Source organism: Pelecanus crispus, chromosome 1 (assembly GCF_030463565.1).
Source record: "Pelecanus crispus isolate bPelCri1 chromosome 1, bPelCri1.pri, whole genome shotgun sequence".
NCBI lineage: Eukaryota > Metazoa > Chordata > Aves > Pelecaniformes > Pelecanidae > Pelecanus > Pelecanus crispus.
In genome coordinates this window covers 193,384,505-193,401,426 of record NC_134643.1, presented here as the reverse complement: position 1 = coordinate 193,401,426, position 16,922 = coordinate 193,384,505, and positions in this window count along the sequence as shown.

The following is a 16,922-nucleotide window of genomic DNA, read 5'->3' as shown; positions in this document are numbered from 1 at the left end:
TTCCTGATCCAAGCCAGGATGCTGTTGGCCTTCTTGGCCACCTGGGCACACTGCTGGCTCCACTTGCTGATTTCTGTATTGACTGATGGACTTGCTTGATTTTTCAGAAACTCCTTGAGCAAGGAGTGAGAGTTGGTTTGAAAACTGTTGTACTTATGGAATCTCAGCATCCAGTTTATGAGTTCTAGTTCAGTTGCTTTATCATGGGATACCTCAGGTGATACGTTGTTGGAGCCCAGAGCAGGAGTGGTAGATGACCATTAGCCTCAATGGTGCCCACTGAAGTGGGAACAACTGGTGCTGGAGTCTTAGGAAAAGAGGCTTCAGCCAAATTACTCTGCAGGGAAAGCAGTGGGAACATGCAGTATTTTTCCAGAAGCAGAACAAAGAAAGCTTGTAAATAAGACCCTGAGGAACTTGCTGAGCTTCAGCAGGAAAGAAGTTTGCTTTGCTTGACTGTCCAGCCTAGGAGGAAGGAAATGCCCTATGTGGATGATAGGGCAACATGATGTGCTTCAGTAGAGGAGTCCTATGTGGGGAAAAAAAGCCAATCCCGTATTCCTGTTAGGTTTCTGGTTTCAGTGTAAACATACTTTAGGAACGGGAAGCAGAGAAATACAGGTCTAGGTAAGGTAAAACTGATTGTGTTAGCGCTGAACTATAAATCCTGAGTGCCTATAAGAACATAGCCCTGGGAAAGACAATAGCATGGGGTCTTTAGTATCTTTGTGTGCCCAGATCACATTTCTTCGAAGAGCTAAAGGACAAGAGGGCTATCCCAAAAATGTGTGCCACATGGGCCAGATAAAGAGTAAACACTGCCTACTAAAAGTTGCTTAGGGACACCCTGGCTGAATGCATTGGGACCTGAATACAGTCAGCTTACTGAATGTCTAGCTGGGAAACTCTGCCCGAGCTTTTTGAAAATGTGGGAAAATATGCTGTCCAATGCAGATCAATTCCCTTAGAAAAAGGCAGGGATTTTTACTGCAAATTCTGTCTTTAATGATACAGATGGAGACTCTATACTCATACTACCTAGTCCTGAATACCCACTTCACCAAGAATTAGGATAAGCACTTTCTTTATGGGTAACCCAAAGCTATTCTTCTGACTAAGAACCAGATAAAAGGGTATTTGTGTTTGTCATATACTAAATGTGAATCTGAAACAAATGGTCTACAGACCCTGTTAGTTCCTGCTGTGGCTCAGAGATCTGGAATTCTTTCTCAAGTGTGCATTTGCCAACAAGGAGGGCTTCCATAGTGTAAAACCCATCAATCATCTGCTTGTATATGTGCAGTGTGCAGCAGGGCATGAAAATCTAGATTGCCATTTTTTGGAACTAGAGGGGGTAGCAAAAGAGGCAGTGTATTTTCTGAGAGCCTCTCTGTGTGAGGATGTCATTGCAGCCTTCATATTTTTCTTGGTTTTTTTTTTTTTTTTTTTAAACTGTCATATGTGTCAGTTCCTAAGACGTCTAGTAAACTACATGACCATGCATCCTAGATACTGTTGATGTCTTTGATGTTGCTGAGAAAATGAGGAGGTAGTTTGGATCTTGAGAAAGGGTAGCCTGAATTCATCCTGGGTTTTTAAAGTGTTTAACAAGGCTGTCTATTCTAGAAACATATGTCACCCAAGTTTCCTTTGAATGAAGAGAGGCAGATACCTTTATAGGTCTATATCTGTAGGTATAGATTTTGGTCTTAGCATGGCTGAGATCTTCTGAAGACAACTATTTCTCTGCATTGACTGGGCAAAGAATCTAGGGTGGTTACATACTCAGTTCAGGTCCTTAAGCTGGGAACAACATTTAAGTGCAATCTCTTTTTGATACTGTGAGAGGGGTGAACAGCAGCTTTTTTCCAGCCTTTCTTCACCAACTATATACTGTCATGCAATAATTTGAAAATAGATGGACTACCTACACAACCGAGGTAGCTAATTATCAACCTTCAGCTGTGTTGACAAAAGGAACAGGTGGGGGTCTAGAAGAAATGCTGACTGTCCAAGGGCCTTTTGCAAGTAGAAACAAGAAAGAAAAGGAAGTGGCTGCAACTAATTCATGCTTTTTCTGTCAATCTTTGAAGGTACAGGGCAGACAGCTGAGACCCAAGCAGTGAAGTGACTACTTCCCTGTAAACTTATTAGGTGACTTTGGAGAGTTACTTTAAGGGCTGAAGAACAATATGCTTGTTCAGGTGCTTTAGGTCTGCCCAATTCCATTGGAAGAAATGATGACTCCATTTTGAGGAAGAATAAGGAAAGACATGTCACTGATTTGTTACAGTCCAGAGAGGTAACTTAACCTCTTGAGTGCACTCAAAGGTGCACTGTGGAGGGTAATAAGTGGAATAAAAGGGGGTACCTTTGCTTGGTATACAGTTAAGCATTTGGGTGTAACTCTACAGAGGGATCAGTACTGTGCATATATTTCATATAGCAGCGAGTTGGAATTTTTTTAAAAGCAGCTCATTAGCAACTTTATTATAAGTTCAGCAAATTATACTTTTGATCATTTAACTACTAATATTTTATTGAAGAACATTATTCACTAAATAGAAATGCACTGGGCAGTAGTCATATATGATTAACAATTAATTCATATAATCACTGCATAAAACACAGAATAACCATTACTTTAGTGCATGAAGTTCACTGAGCATAATGCTATTGGTGTGTGATCAAAGCACATGCCTTCCATGCTTCTCTCCTATCTTTCTGTTCCTCTGAAGTAATACCAGGTATGGGAACTGGAGATTGTTTAACTACAAGTTAGCAACGTTTGTAGGGCCCAGTGTCTCTGGAGGACCTCCCTGAAACAGACTCCAAACAGCTTGTGTCCACAAGTTCAGACTCTCTGCTAGCTCTTTCCTTTAAAGTGTCTGGCCTCCTTTGTATTTATTAGCAGGTGTTAACTCAAGGTTTTTTTTGAGTAATTTAGAGTTCATTAGAGAAAACCATAAGGAAAATAAATTGGTCAGAAAACAAACACTGCTGGTCCAGAACTCTGATGAATGTAAGCAGCTAGGAGGTGGGTATAGGTTCAACTGTCTTAATTCAAGGGGCAGAAAATTGCCTCTGGGATACATCTCACAGTGACATTTAGGAATGACTTTGAAGGCCGTTCTCACATAATCGGAGCTGAGTGAGCACTTTTTCTATCATTTACTTTATATCTGATAGGAGTTTCTGCTGTCCTAGTCACAGGCAGAGCAGGACCTTTCTGGAAATCAGGCTCATCTTTTCCACTGGCCTGGGAGAAGTGTAGAAGTCTGAAAGAGGTTGATGGGGTTGATGCTGTCAACCTGCCCCGTGCTCAGGGGTAGCTCGCTCGGGTGAGGTCCAGGACCCAGGAGGCATGGGCTGGGGGACAGGGGTGCCCTGAGATCAGAGAGCCACCAGGATCAGGCTTGGACTGTGCCTGAGGGTGTAACATCTAAGAGGAGCTTCCTCTTATCTTGAAGTAGACGGATTATTCTTTAACAGCTTCATCTGTGTATTTTCCTTTGTTGTTTGACTTCTGGCCGTGGGATATTGGTCTAGTCCCGCACAGCAATTCTGGTGCGTTGTTAAGATGCAGAATTGGAAAATCTCTTTAAGAATCAATATTAAGGAATGAAATATTAAAGTCTGTTCCAAACTAAAATGAATTTGAGAGCACTTTTTCCTGTTTTCCTCTCCTGTAAATCTCTGTAAAGAAACCACTATTTTTCAGTGGCTGGGGCTTGTAATTTTTTGATCATCTGTAGATGACAGGACATTGCGTGGCTGTGATGAGTATCCCAAGATGCTGACATGTTGCAGTTCCATGTAGGTTCAGCAACAGGGAGAGAGCTGAGTGGGTTCAAGGGGGGCTGTGTTTTGTGTGGGGTCTTTTCTACAACAGGAATTGTGTGAGTGAAAACTAGCAAAATACGTTCTTAATTCCACAATGGCAGTAAGAGGTGTATGCATTATAGGTATTCTAGCTAGCTTACTGTATTTTGAATGTCTTCATTAGGTCTGAAAACTTTAACATGTGCTTGTTTCAGTCTGTGTTCTGAGCCCCCCACATCTATTATATGCCATGGAGGCTATTAAAGCTTAGCTTAGCTCCCAGTATCATTCCCCATATTACAATAATGTACTTTTTGGCTGAGGGCGCTTCTGAGAACTAATCTGTGATATGTTTACTTTGGCTGGAGGAGTTGAAATGCTTTAAAGAAAAAAAAAAAATTAAAAGCTCCCCAAATGTTCCCGCAGCTTTGCTTTCTGCTCTTATTATGCTAATCTGATTGTTTTTAATGTGAGGGCTTCTTTTGCCCTGGGTCCTATGTAGTCTGCGGTGTCATAAAAGGTATACCACTTTACAGCTAAGTAATGTCGACGGCCTTGTAACTTAGAAAATCTGAGGTTCTCAGCTGGAATACTGCGCTGCATATGAATATGTCCATTTTTTTCTCTTACTTTCCCGAAATGTAGGAAGTCACCACATTTAATGTCTATGAGGTCTTACCAAGATGTCTAACTAAGAGACTGTCTTAGTGAGCAGAAGCTTAAGAAGTGCAAAAATGTCTACTTTCATATTCAGTTTCTTTGGTCTTTGGAAAAAGAATTTCTTACATGCCTGGTTGGTTATTACCATCACTTAGTTAACAGGTAAACTAATGTACCGTTAGAATTAATTGTCCTGTCTCTACTTTATCTTTCTGGGACAAAGAGATTAAGAAGTGACAGTGAAATATTTGTCAGCATTTGGGAAGCTTCATTTCTTTGTTCTGTGTTAGATAAATTCATACCTGTCTGCAGAGCAACCACAGAGACCATTCTTGCCTATTTTGTGGACTTCTCAGAAAAGACCACGCTAATGTTCACACTAATTCACAGGGTAATGCAGATCTCTCCTTCAATGTGCATGTACAATTCTTGCAAGGGTACCTACAATTATAGTTAAGAATCTCTATTTCTTTCTGCTCCCCAGTTCCTTCAGAGAAATCCTAGAGGGTAATCATTTACCTTCAGGCTTTGTAGTGAGTGGTTTGGGTAAGTAGGCTCCTTTCCATGGCCACATGCATTTAATGTATAGACAAAGGGAGTGAAGGAGAGTGCAGCTTGGGATTCATTGATGCTGTGGTGCTGATGATATGCAGGCCTGCTGCCTTCGCACTGGACCCAGCTGGTAATTTCCTAATGTTTGGCTGGGGCCTGGGATTAGATGAAAGGGAGCTGGCTGTAGCTTGGGCCAGATAATTTGGAGATGCTAATGGCTCGTTTGTTAAAACAAGTAGAGGGCTTGGCAGAGAGAGAGGGAGTTTCTTTCTATCTCATCTCACCCCTCCCCTCCGCTTTCCAACTTCGCCCGCTGTTCTTCCAGAGAGTGTTCATTTTGTGGGTGCTCTTTGGAGTCCTCATGGGCACTGGTCATGAATGCCCATTTCCATTGGTTTTTTTTCATGATTACAAGTGTTTCTTGTGAAGCTGGATCTTACTACCATTGTACATATTTCCATTTGTTGCAGAGTGGCTTATTGCAGTGGCTTGCCCACAAGTATATCTTTGCAAACCACTTGAGAGAGAGAAAGAAATGTCAGCTGTTGTAGGCTATTGACTGCCAGTTACTGATTTGGGCTGGCTGGCTGGCACGAACACATTTATGTCTGTGGTTAAAAGCGAGCTCTAGATTTCTTTTCTCTGCTGGCTTAGATTCAAGGGGCTTTACATAGAATAGTGTAGCTTTACATGCAATTTATGGCTGGATTTCAGACTGCAGCTTCCTCACGTGCATTCATAACAGATGAGGTCTGTCTATACGTATGTCTTTAGCACAATAGTCTAGACGGTGCATACACAAGGCGCTCTGCTTTAGGGCCATGCTTTCCGCTCCCTATGCAGAAACCATCATGCACTGATCATGTTTCCTTGTGGAGAGATTAGTTGCAGAAGGAAATGAACTTTCTAATTATGAGATTATGGTTTCTGTTATGGCAAGTAAGTATCTTGTGTTGCTTCTTAAAGAAGGGAATTTTGTACTCAGATTTTCTGGTTGTCTTCGGTAGAAGTGCCACAGCAAAATAGCTTGAGGTTAGGTATTCTAAGCTGTTTTATCAGTGTGATCAACATTGGGTTGAGTGTTGCGTGAAGACAATTTCTTATAGGATAGTCAGACCCTAATTCTCTACTAGTTACAGAAGAATATTAACGCATGCAACACAGAGGTGATTTTTTAATATATATATAAGAATATATATAATACATATATTTTTACTCACGCCATGACCACTAGCTCCAATTTGGAGACATACGGCTGCATGTATTTACAAGCTGTACCTTCCATTGTCAGCCATAAGTAGGAAACATTATGGAAGTGTCAGTGGGATGGATCACTGTGGTCAGGTCTGCATTTGGGTGGAGCAGGTGAAATTCTGCCAGGTAGTAATGAAGAAAAGATATTTCTGGCCATTATTCGCAAGTGAAGTGTCCAAGCATAGGGATATGAATTTGAACATGCACCAAGAGGCACAGAATCTCATTTAAAGTGCCACAAACTTAGTTAAAATGTGCCCATTGACAGCTCTTGCCATCTTGGATTCAGCCCAGAATGAACACTTATGAATACTGGAAAATGAATAGGAAATGGACCTTGAAGTGGGCTTTCAGTTTTGTGTACAGAATATACTTACAAACGTGTTTATTGTTTTAGTAGGAGACTATTTGATACTCACTTTATAGTTAAAAAGATTCTCTAATAAACTGCAATTAGAATATTATCACTATTATTTTAATGACGTTTTTCTTTTAAATTAACAGAACGGTGCTGTGTTATAAACATGTGGTTCTGGTCACTTAGTAGGGATGGAAAAAAAGCCTTTGATATAACTTTCTTCAGCTGGCAATTTGCAAGGTTGGTTTTTTTTTGTTGTTGTTGTTGTTGGTTTTTTAATTTACAATGTATATGCATCATAAAAGGATCAAAATAAACTGTAATTGAAATAACTTTGTTTCCAGGGTGATTCTTTCCTCATTTGTTTTTATGAGTTCGCTATTTCATATGCCCTTAATTGAACTGTTTTATTGTAATAATTTGTATCATTTTATAGTGGTGAATTTGTTCTTGTTGCAGCTTGGGCTTTGCCATTTCACTTAACACTTTTTCTGGGAAATCAGAACGTTAGATAGGTGTAGAAAAGATTTGCTGTACATCAATCTTGATTATCCTGAAAGCACTACACAGTTTAGATCTATAAACACATGTACAAATATTTAAAGCACGGAGGCAATTCTGCTAAATTTGATGAGTCTGTTTTCAAAGTTAGAGGAATGAATAGGAGTTTCTACACAGTAAGTGCACAGACCCTCACTTGTCTCTGAAATTCCTTATTTCCAGAGTGTGGCTTACTAAAGTAGGGGTGTATTTTCTTTCAACTGAACTAATAGGAAAAAAGTTAGAGGGAAACAAGGTCTCCTGGCAGCATGAAACTGACAGTTTGAAAGATGCTGCGTGTGGTCCATTTTACAGCTGATGCCCCTTCTGTCCACAGCTGACAGCAGCAGCAGCAGAACAACAAAATCCTGCTGCTTAGATGTGATGGTTCATCTATAGCAATCAGCTTTTTTTGGTTAGTAAATCGCACTAGCTAATAAGAGGTTTTAATATATGATACTATATTTTAATAGCTAGCTGGGGTAACCATTAAATTATAATATTGCCCGTTAAACTTTCTTACTAATTACTGGAAATTTTTCTTCTGAAAAGGTGATTCCCCACCCCCTTCTCCTTTTGTCCCTAGGGAAGCTTTATTAATTTCAACAGAGAATTGCTGGTGATGTTCCTTCCATTTTACAGATAGGTTGGAGCTCCTTTTAGTAGGGGCTCTGGGTGTTTCGGGAAGCAAAGACATTAAAAAATAAAGAAGAGTTGGGTTGTTCAAGGAGAAAAGAGAAGAAACGAAATAGGAACATTGAAAATCAAGGTGAATGTTTAATAGAGCTCAGGGAATAAAAATATCCATATATGAGGTAGGAGAAAAAAAGAAAAGACCACAATGAAAAGGGAAGAGAAAGAAAATAACAAAACGAAGCAAACTGCTGTGCAGCGCCCAGGAATTTATACAAAGAGCCCTAAGTAATGTCTGCAAAAGCAATGTTTTCTACATCTTGTGATGGAATTTAGGGCATTTTTGTTTTATTTTTGTTGGTTTTGACTTTTCTTACAATTGAAAAACACAGTTTACCAAGGATTTTTCTTTTCTACAAGACTTCTACTCAGGAATTCCATGTTCATGCAGGGGAAGATCTATTTCTTGCAACAAGTTTCTTTCATTGGAGAAGTAAAAATGATGCAGCTGGTATTGCATACTTATGTTAGCATTGTAATATCCACATTGAGTAGAGCAGAAGCTTTGTAGTCCCTGCTAAAACCCCCCAAACTTACCTTGTTTGGGGAGCTAGCAAGAACTTTTACTAAGGAGGCACTGGTAAAGGTCAGTATGTCGTTCACACTGGGAAAGCACTATAGATGCAATGGTCCCTGAGCACCATCAAACAGAAGATGAGATCCTTGTGTCATGAAAAAGCCAAGAGTTCCTCTGGCTCCACTTTGGGGAACAGAGAGATGCTGATACCCAGTGGGAACACAATACAGCAGCGCTGTAAAGGGCACTACTGCAAGTAAAAGCCCTTATACATGATAATGCAGTAGGACTGTGTGGAGAGGACTAACAAAATTTTGTTTCAAATACCCAGGGGCAACTGCCTTTTCCACAGAAAGAAATGACAAGGGGTTTTTTTGTCATTTTGTTTGGGATTTTTTTTTTTTTTGTGGGGCCATTCTACTCTTCCCACCCTCTATGTTCTCCAAGTGACTCATCGGTGCCAGGCAATTTCAGCACAGTGACAATTGTTTCCTTGCAAATTTCAGATCCTTTCCATGAAAGAACCATTGCAACTTCCTCTTTTTAATCTTGTTTTGCATCCCAACCCTCTCCCTGCTGAGAAACTTGTCCCTCTTATTTCACAAGGTCAGACTATGGTACTGCAGTTGCCTATTTTTGCTTTGAAGGGAGTGTGATTATGTTCAAAATTGTTAAAAAACAGGATTTTGAATCATCAAGAAAGTGGGGGGAAAGCAGAGCAAATTTGATCATCTGATTGTGGGGGACATTTTCCAGTATTATATGCTTTTTTTTTTAAAAAAAATACATTGAGATAATAAGGCATATTATTAATAAGCAGTAATATACTCCTGGCATAAATCCAGCATGAATGTTGCAATGTGCAGAAGCTTTCTCCAAACAACCTGTATTCAGCCATCAATACTTTCATAATCTCTATGGAAGTAGATCAATAGATACATATCTGGTCTGTTTGGTAAATCCGTTGAGCAAGTTCCTTGTTTCTTGGTAATGTGCTGCTGGAGAACTGTCGTAAAAGTACACGAGATATTAGCCTACCTGTTTGTCACTAACATCCTAGGATTAAAACAGACTGTATGCAACACAGAGGTAAAGTAGGCCATGCCTTAGGATCTCCAAGTGTATGCAACATGGAGAATGAAGTAATGAGTCTTCCAGCACTGTTTAGAAAAGCAGTGCTTTATCAGCACTACCGCTGGCATCAGTACAGCAGCTGTTTGCCCTTTTCCTCAGCCTTTACACTTAACATCCAGAGCACACAGGGGAGAGAACAGTATCAACTGTAAAATGTGTGACATATCTCTGGGACAAGTGGAGAAGCTCCAACAATTAAATGTTTAGTGGTCTCTTGGTGGCATTACAGGAGGAACCTTCCTGGCCTGTAATCTCCTCTGTAAAGACGGAGGAAAGGAAAGTTGTGGTGGTTTGAACTTGGCTGGCACCCAGGTGCCCACCCATCTGCTCTCTCACCCCCCCCCGCCTTCTCAGCAGGACAAAGGGAAAAAAATAAGATGCAAAAATTGTGGGTTGAGGTAAAGGCAGTCTAATGAAGAAAGGCAAAAGCTACATGTGGAAGCAAAGCCAAAAGATGTATTCTCTACTTCCCATCAGCAGGCGATGTCCAGCCACTTCAGGGGAAGCAGAACCCCAGTACGCATAGTGGCTGCTTCAGAAGGCAAATGCCTTAATAATGAATGCCCCTGCTTGTCCTTCTTTCTCTTTAACTTTTATTGCTGAGCACGACATCATATGATATGGGATATCCCTTTGGTCAGCTGTCCTGGCTGGGTCCCCTCCCAGCCTCTTGCCCACCCCCAGCCTACCAGCCTTTGGGTAGGGGGTGTTGGAGGGGCAGCCTTGATGCTGTGCGGGCGCTGCTCGGCAGCAGCCAACGCGTGGGTGTGTTACCAACACCCTCCTAGGCACAAGTGCAAAGCACAGCACTATGAGGGCTGCTATGGGGAGAGTTAACTCCAGCCCAGCCAGACTCAAGAAAGAAAGGAAAGAAATCCTTCCCTGGAGAGACAAAAGGACAGAGAAGCTGTCCTTGCAGAGATAGAAAATAGCAGGAACGGTACTGAAGAGACATCGTGTACAGAAGCAGCTTGTGGAGTTGTGTAGAGGACAGTACTGGCGGTGAGTACGTGAGCGCAATCCAGCATAGCCATGTCCTGCGGTCTTCACAAAGCACTTTTTCTAAGAAGTCAATCACTGTTCAAGGTTTTCAGCAGATGTGCAACACTTTGAACTTTTGATGCCCAGAGCTAGTAATGATCGTAAATTCAAAGACTTAAATTCTTGCAATTAATAATGATGGTTCCTGACAGTACTGTTCACCACTCTAAAGAAGAGTCAATCAAAAGTCCTACGGTTATAGATACTTCTGATCAAACAGCACAAACATGAGCAACATTTTAAGATGTGATACTGTATATATGTGGAATGAAGTTTGAAGTATTCTGTGATACGGTTAGGTACTGCAGGAAAAATCTGCATCTATTTATTTGTGTGGTAAGTGGCTCTATTACTCATGCTGTTTCTTCAGTGAGTTATTTTTGACTAATGTGCCACAGTTTCACAAAATGACCCATCAACTTATAATAAAATGCCCTTTTAGTAAGTTACTGCTGAAAGGATGTACACAGAAAGTAATGAAAATCTACCAGGCTTCATAACACAAGTTTTCATTTCTGTTCTTTCAGTCTGTTGCAAAGTTTCTAGGCAGGGCATCCATAACAGGGCCCTGATAATTTGCTTAGCAAGCTGCCTTTGCTGTATTTAACATTTTATTGTGCAGTATCTTGTATTTCTATATCCTACATCATTAATGAGGTTGAAAAAATACTGCTATTGCAAATTAGTTACGGGTCAGCAGCTGCTAATTTTACAAGGCTGCACTATTTCCTTCTCAGCTTTGTAGACATGTTCATATGTCATTCTGTGGCTGCCCAGGGTAGATGTGTATATCAAATAGAATCCAGAATATTGGTTTTTTTTTTCTTGTATCCAAAAGCCTAGCCAATGGTTGCACTAAAATTTGGAAGGATAAATTAAGTAGTCTAAAAGTTGTATATATAGCAGTCCTGATAAAAGGATAACTGTTGTGAGTTTGGGGGTTTTTTTTGGGGGGGAGGTAGCCCCCAATCCTAGCACTCATGGGTGTGTCCAGCCTGTGTACATATGAGAGAACCTGGTGTGGTAAGCATGCTGTTGAGAAACAATTTATGTTTATGAACAGTGAGTCGTGGTGTTGGTCACAAGAACCATCTCATGGCACATCAGTGATCTCAGGAGAATCAGAAATCTCTCCCTGTCCTCTCACCACTGATCCTGTAGGAACTTAAAATTTTTGCCAGTTTTGAGCCTGGTGGCAGTGACTGGTTTTTTTTTTACTGCAAATGATCTCAACAGTTCCAGCACCAGGCTGGGTAGCTACTGGGTGTGACTGCCAGAGGGGAGAGTAAAAAGCTTTTAGAGGAATACATTTCTCCATGTTGAAAAAAGATTTCCTCCCTCCCACCGCAGTTAAAATCTGCACAGATATCTAGAAGCGGTTATTCTGCAGTGTGTCTCTCATCTCCATCGTTTACCTCCCAGCCTTCCAAATTCTTTTTGGCCTCAATATACAGCTGCTGAGGGAGAAGTTAAATGCAAGCTGTGTTGTTTCTCAACACTCAGCTTAGGTTTCCTCAACCTGGAAGCAGCAGTTTCCTGAAAGACGTTGTGCCAGGGAAAGTTCATCTTGCCCTCTTCTCGTGCTCCTTTGTCTAGAGGAGCTAAGAAACCTTGCCACTTCTGTAACTGCTATGTGACTGATTGCAAATGTCATGTATTAGTGACTGCCAGGGGAGGTGAACATAGTACTTCTTCCACATTAGTTGGTGTAAGTTTGAAAATGCTGCTGTGATGCACAAAGAGAAAGAAAAAACTGTCCATGAAATGTTAGGAAAGAATCTAGGGAATTATCTACTTTAGCAATGTGGTTCATAGCTGTGGGTTCAGTGGGAAGTTCGCGAAAGCCAGATGTGTGGATCCAGTTATTTAGAAATGTTTCTACTACCACAGCTAGAGCATGAGAAGGAGGGATGAGGGGCGAGCAAGCCCAGCAGACCTCGCCTGTAGACAAGTCCAGGAACCCCCCCAGATTCTCATTTCTGGCCTTCTGAATCTAAGATTCTCAGGGCTTGTCTCCATATTACCTTACAAAAGATACCTCATGCACTTGCTAGGGCCTTTGTAATGAAGGTTCAGGAGGAAATGTGTCTATATAAACAGTGGATTGGGATGTCTTAATTTTTTTGGTTGGTTTTCTGGCAAGACCAAAGCTCAAACCTGCATTTGTGAGAAGTTCAAAGGATTAATAAGGTCATATTTCTTCTTTTGTGTATGGGCTGGGTATGACTTGGAGCTCAGTTCAGCAAACATATAGGTATATTGCTGGTTCTAGACACTCTCACTGATGTACCTCAGGTTGCAGACTACCTCAAGTATATATCATAAGGTCCTGTTAGAGATTTTAGGCCATTATTTAAACAGACAATCTTTTGGCCTGAATGAACTTCACATGAAGTTGCACTTTAGAAAGTTTTTCAGCCAGCAGCTGACTATTTTCATGATGTCTCAGAGATGTGGGTTTATTGAAGACCTTGCGTAGAGCAACCTGATGCTTCTGTAGTTCAGCTGGCAGGAGTGTGGGCACAAGCAGTTCCAGTCTCTACCACAAACATTTCTTCCTGCTTAGGATGGCGATTTCCTCAGTCCTCGCTGGTAGGCTTTCTGTCCCTTTTTATAGCAAATGGTACTCTGTACAGAAACAGTCCTGTGCTTAAAGTGGAGAATAAGGAGTCAGAAGGGTTCCAAAACCAAATTGTTGTGCCCCGGATGTCTACTGAGTAGATTTGCATGTCTTCCAGAAACCTCCTCCAAAATACATCCATCTTTGCACCTTGTTCTCTTTTCTGTACATCTCTTTATTGTGAATTTGCTCAATATTAATTGAGAGTCCAGAAAGCCCACAGCTGATTCCAACAGAGCACTTTTTTCTTTCATGTGTACAGTGTTGTTTTTATCTTTTTTTTTTTTCTTTTATTCTGTCCTCCAAAAAAAAGCAGTTATAACCAACATTGCAGCTTTGGCTAAACTCAGAAAAGCAAAGCAGAAGTTAAAATTGAAAATTGTGTCTTATAATTAACTATTCAGCTTATTTTGTTGGTGGTGATTACATTAGTGTCCAAGAAAATGTGTGATCTTACATATTACGCATGATATACTTCCTTAGGCATAATAGGGTTAGTTGAGGATAGAGTGTCAGATGTAGTATTTGTCATTACCTTTGATTTGCCTAGTTGCATGCTGTTGTGGATTTGTGTCGAACTATTAATACTTGAATGTAGATTTTTCTCTGACTCAGTGACTTTTTTTTAAAAAAAAAAACTTCTTGGCATGCTTTATTTCACTGTCATTTTCAACAGCAGAAATGTTTGCTGTTAAATGCTGCTTGTGTCCAGTTTTGATTCTTCTTTAAAGAAAACAGCATGTTAAAATGAATGTACAAATTCAACTGTTTGCTTCTCTCTTGTAAATGCTGGTAATGTGTGTTATTAATTACATTGCTACTGTATGGTAAAAAATATTTTTTTTTCTCTTCAGTAACTCTACCTTCTGTTGTGTAACTGTTCCATAAAGGTCATCTTTTTACCAGACAGTAATCTTAAATGTCATGCTTTTCAATATGTTTAACCACTTCATATCTAGATATATACTTGGTGGAGCAGAGCACTTTGCTAAATGAGTTTTGGAGATTGGGAAAGTAATTTAATTCAAAATAAATTGAACTTCAGTATTCTTCTTCATCTGCCTGTACCTTGCTACCTTGATATCGTCAGCCAATTTTGAGAATACATATAGATGATCCCTGTTTTCTGTTTATAAATGTGGCTGATGTTCTTTATACCAAAAAAACAGTGCTTAACACAATGGCAATGATTTAACAAAAAGAAACACTTTATGCCCGAAAGCCGTTCGCCTTCTGGCGTTCTCTTGGGATTCCAATAAAACATAGGAAAGTAAAACAACTACCTGCATGTTTGAGGAAGTCTGTAAATGCTGAGGATGCATGTGTCTGACCAGAGGCACTTATATGTGGTGGTTATGTATTTTTTGAGCAGTGTTTTGAATATTTCATAGTAGTTCATTTGGGCATACATGTGTTAGGTGTGGGCATACAGTGCATATCATGGCAGAAAGTGACAGGTAACCTCTACAACATTAAAGGCTTTTAGTGCAGGATTTAGCTTAGTATTTCAAATACTCTTGCTCTGTGCTGAATGTTCTCCAGGGAGAACAAAAACCTGCCAGCATTTTGTTCCTATTCTCACTCTTTTAATTTCCATTATTGTTCCAGACTTTGCATTTCCCTTAGATGCTTGCCATTTTGCCGCCTTCTTCCGCCTTGTATATAAAATAGTGGTTTAGAAGGAACTAACAAGGGGAGATGGGAAGGCTTCCTAGTACCTTGTAGAGGGAGAATTTACTTCATGAAGCAAAGAGTTAAACTCAGGCTGTCTTACACAGCCAATTAAATCTATGCTGTCTTTTACTATGCATGCATGCTCTTGTGCAGTTAAATGTAATTTATGTTGGTAGCTTATGCCATTCTTGCTTAGTGACCTGGGCTCAGACTGTGACACGTTCACTGCAGCCTGACAGTGAGGGAAGAAGACCTACATATGCACGCAGGTGTAAGACAGGATTGTTAAAACTGAGATAGTAAGGTGAAGTTAAAGATCATATTGTCTGCTTGTCATCTGCGAGCAGATAAAAATCAGGTCTGGTAATTCTTGCAAGGTCCTTGACCAGTCATTAAACTACTTGCCTTAAGACAGACCTGCCAAGTTGGCAATTAATGAGACTTAATCTGGTTAAGAATGTTTTAAAATTAGTCATGTATGAAATTGTGGTATAAATTTCTTTCACCTCCCTACAATTTCTACTGGTTCATAAGTGGTGCATTACCAGACAAGCCGGTCTATGCTTGAGCTGGAACTGAGCTTATCTGAAATGGTACTAAATGTAGAGATGATTTTGCACTTTCTGAGATTTGAAAATGTGTTGCCATCTTTAGAAGTTACACGCTGAAATGTAAAGCAAGAGTATACTTTAAATAAATTAGGTTTTGTTTTTCTGAGATTACATATGTGTATGTAGCCACAAAAATATATGTATATATGTGTACAGTATATGTATTTTATAAAATACTTTACATGTACAGTATAGCTATTATGTACCTTCCTTGCTCTGGTCTGAATTTCAGGGATGTGTTTCTTTTCATGTCACCAAGAAAACTATTTGGTTGACTTTGAGAAGATCATCAACAAAACCAGTTTTGCCTTTTGCCACCATTATCATCTGGTTGCTTCTCGGTGTCTCAAACATAGTAATCCTCATTTCCTTATTCCTATGTATGAAATCTTATAGACTGTCAAGAGTATTTACTGGCCTTAGTGTCTAGGAACCTGAATTGTGACTGACGGCCCTCTCTTTATGTGGACACAAAACAGAGATGTATGTAAGCCATTCAGGAAAGCAACCAAAGGAGTATGAGGTAAGAGGTAACAGATGGCTATGGACAGATTGGCGCAGTACAAGGGAATGATGAGACAGTATTGACCAGCATGATAAGCAATAGTTTTCAGCACGTTGAGAAAAAAAGTACTTTGGAGGCATTGGAGGTATCTTGACAAAACATATTTTAGTGGACTCTGCTTGGAAATGTTTAGCTAGTAGACAGTGGAAGCTGGCATTATTGGAAGAGCTGACATTGCCGTAAAAAGTAAGAAAATACATCAGGTGTGAGATGAGCAGCAAAGAGCCTTAAAAGTGAGAACAAATTATATTGGATGCATCAAAAGCAAAGAGGAGCAGCGTGGTTAAAGTGAATGACAAAGGAAAACAACCTTTGCAGCAGGCAAGACTCTGTGTGTATAGAGAAGTATAGAGAAGAGGATGCCTGTAATGATGTAATGATGAGAGCTTTGGCCAGGAACATGAGCTGTGTGAATGGATAGGAAAAACTATATCACAGAGAGGTTATGTAGAATGAATCCACTGAACTGACATAGTCTCTCAAATCCCAATTATATCTGAGTTGAAAATGTCATCCATGTTGTGGTTTGTGTGACAGGCAAGACAGTGATACTGTCCAGAGTGATTAGAGGGAGGATATGGAGAGCTGAGATAGAGGAAGATGTTACCTGCTTTATTTTACTCATTCTGCTCTTGAGCAAGACATCTCATGGGGGACGAAGAAGAAGGACTACAAAGGGGATGTTAGCGTTGGAGGAAGAGGGTTTAATGGGGACAGTAGAAGGCAAGCCAAGAGCAGAAATGGTAGACTTATGGATCATCCACTGGGAATTTCTGATTGCTGATGTGCAGAGATAAGACATGGGTGGAAGGAGATTAAGGACAGATCTGCTTTGAGTTCCCCACAGGAAGCTGGGGGAGAAGGAGGAGACCACCTGATAT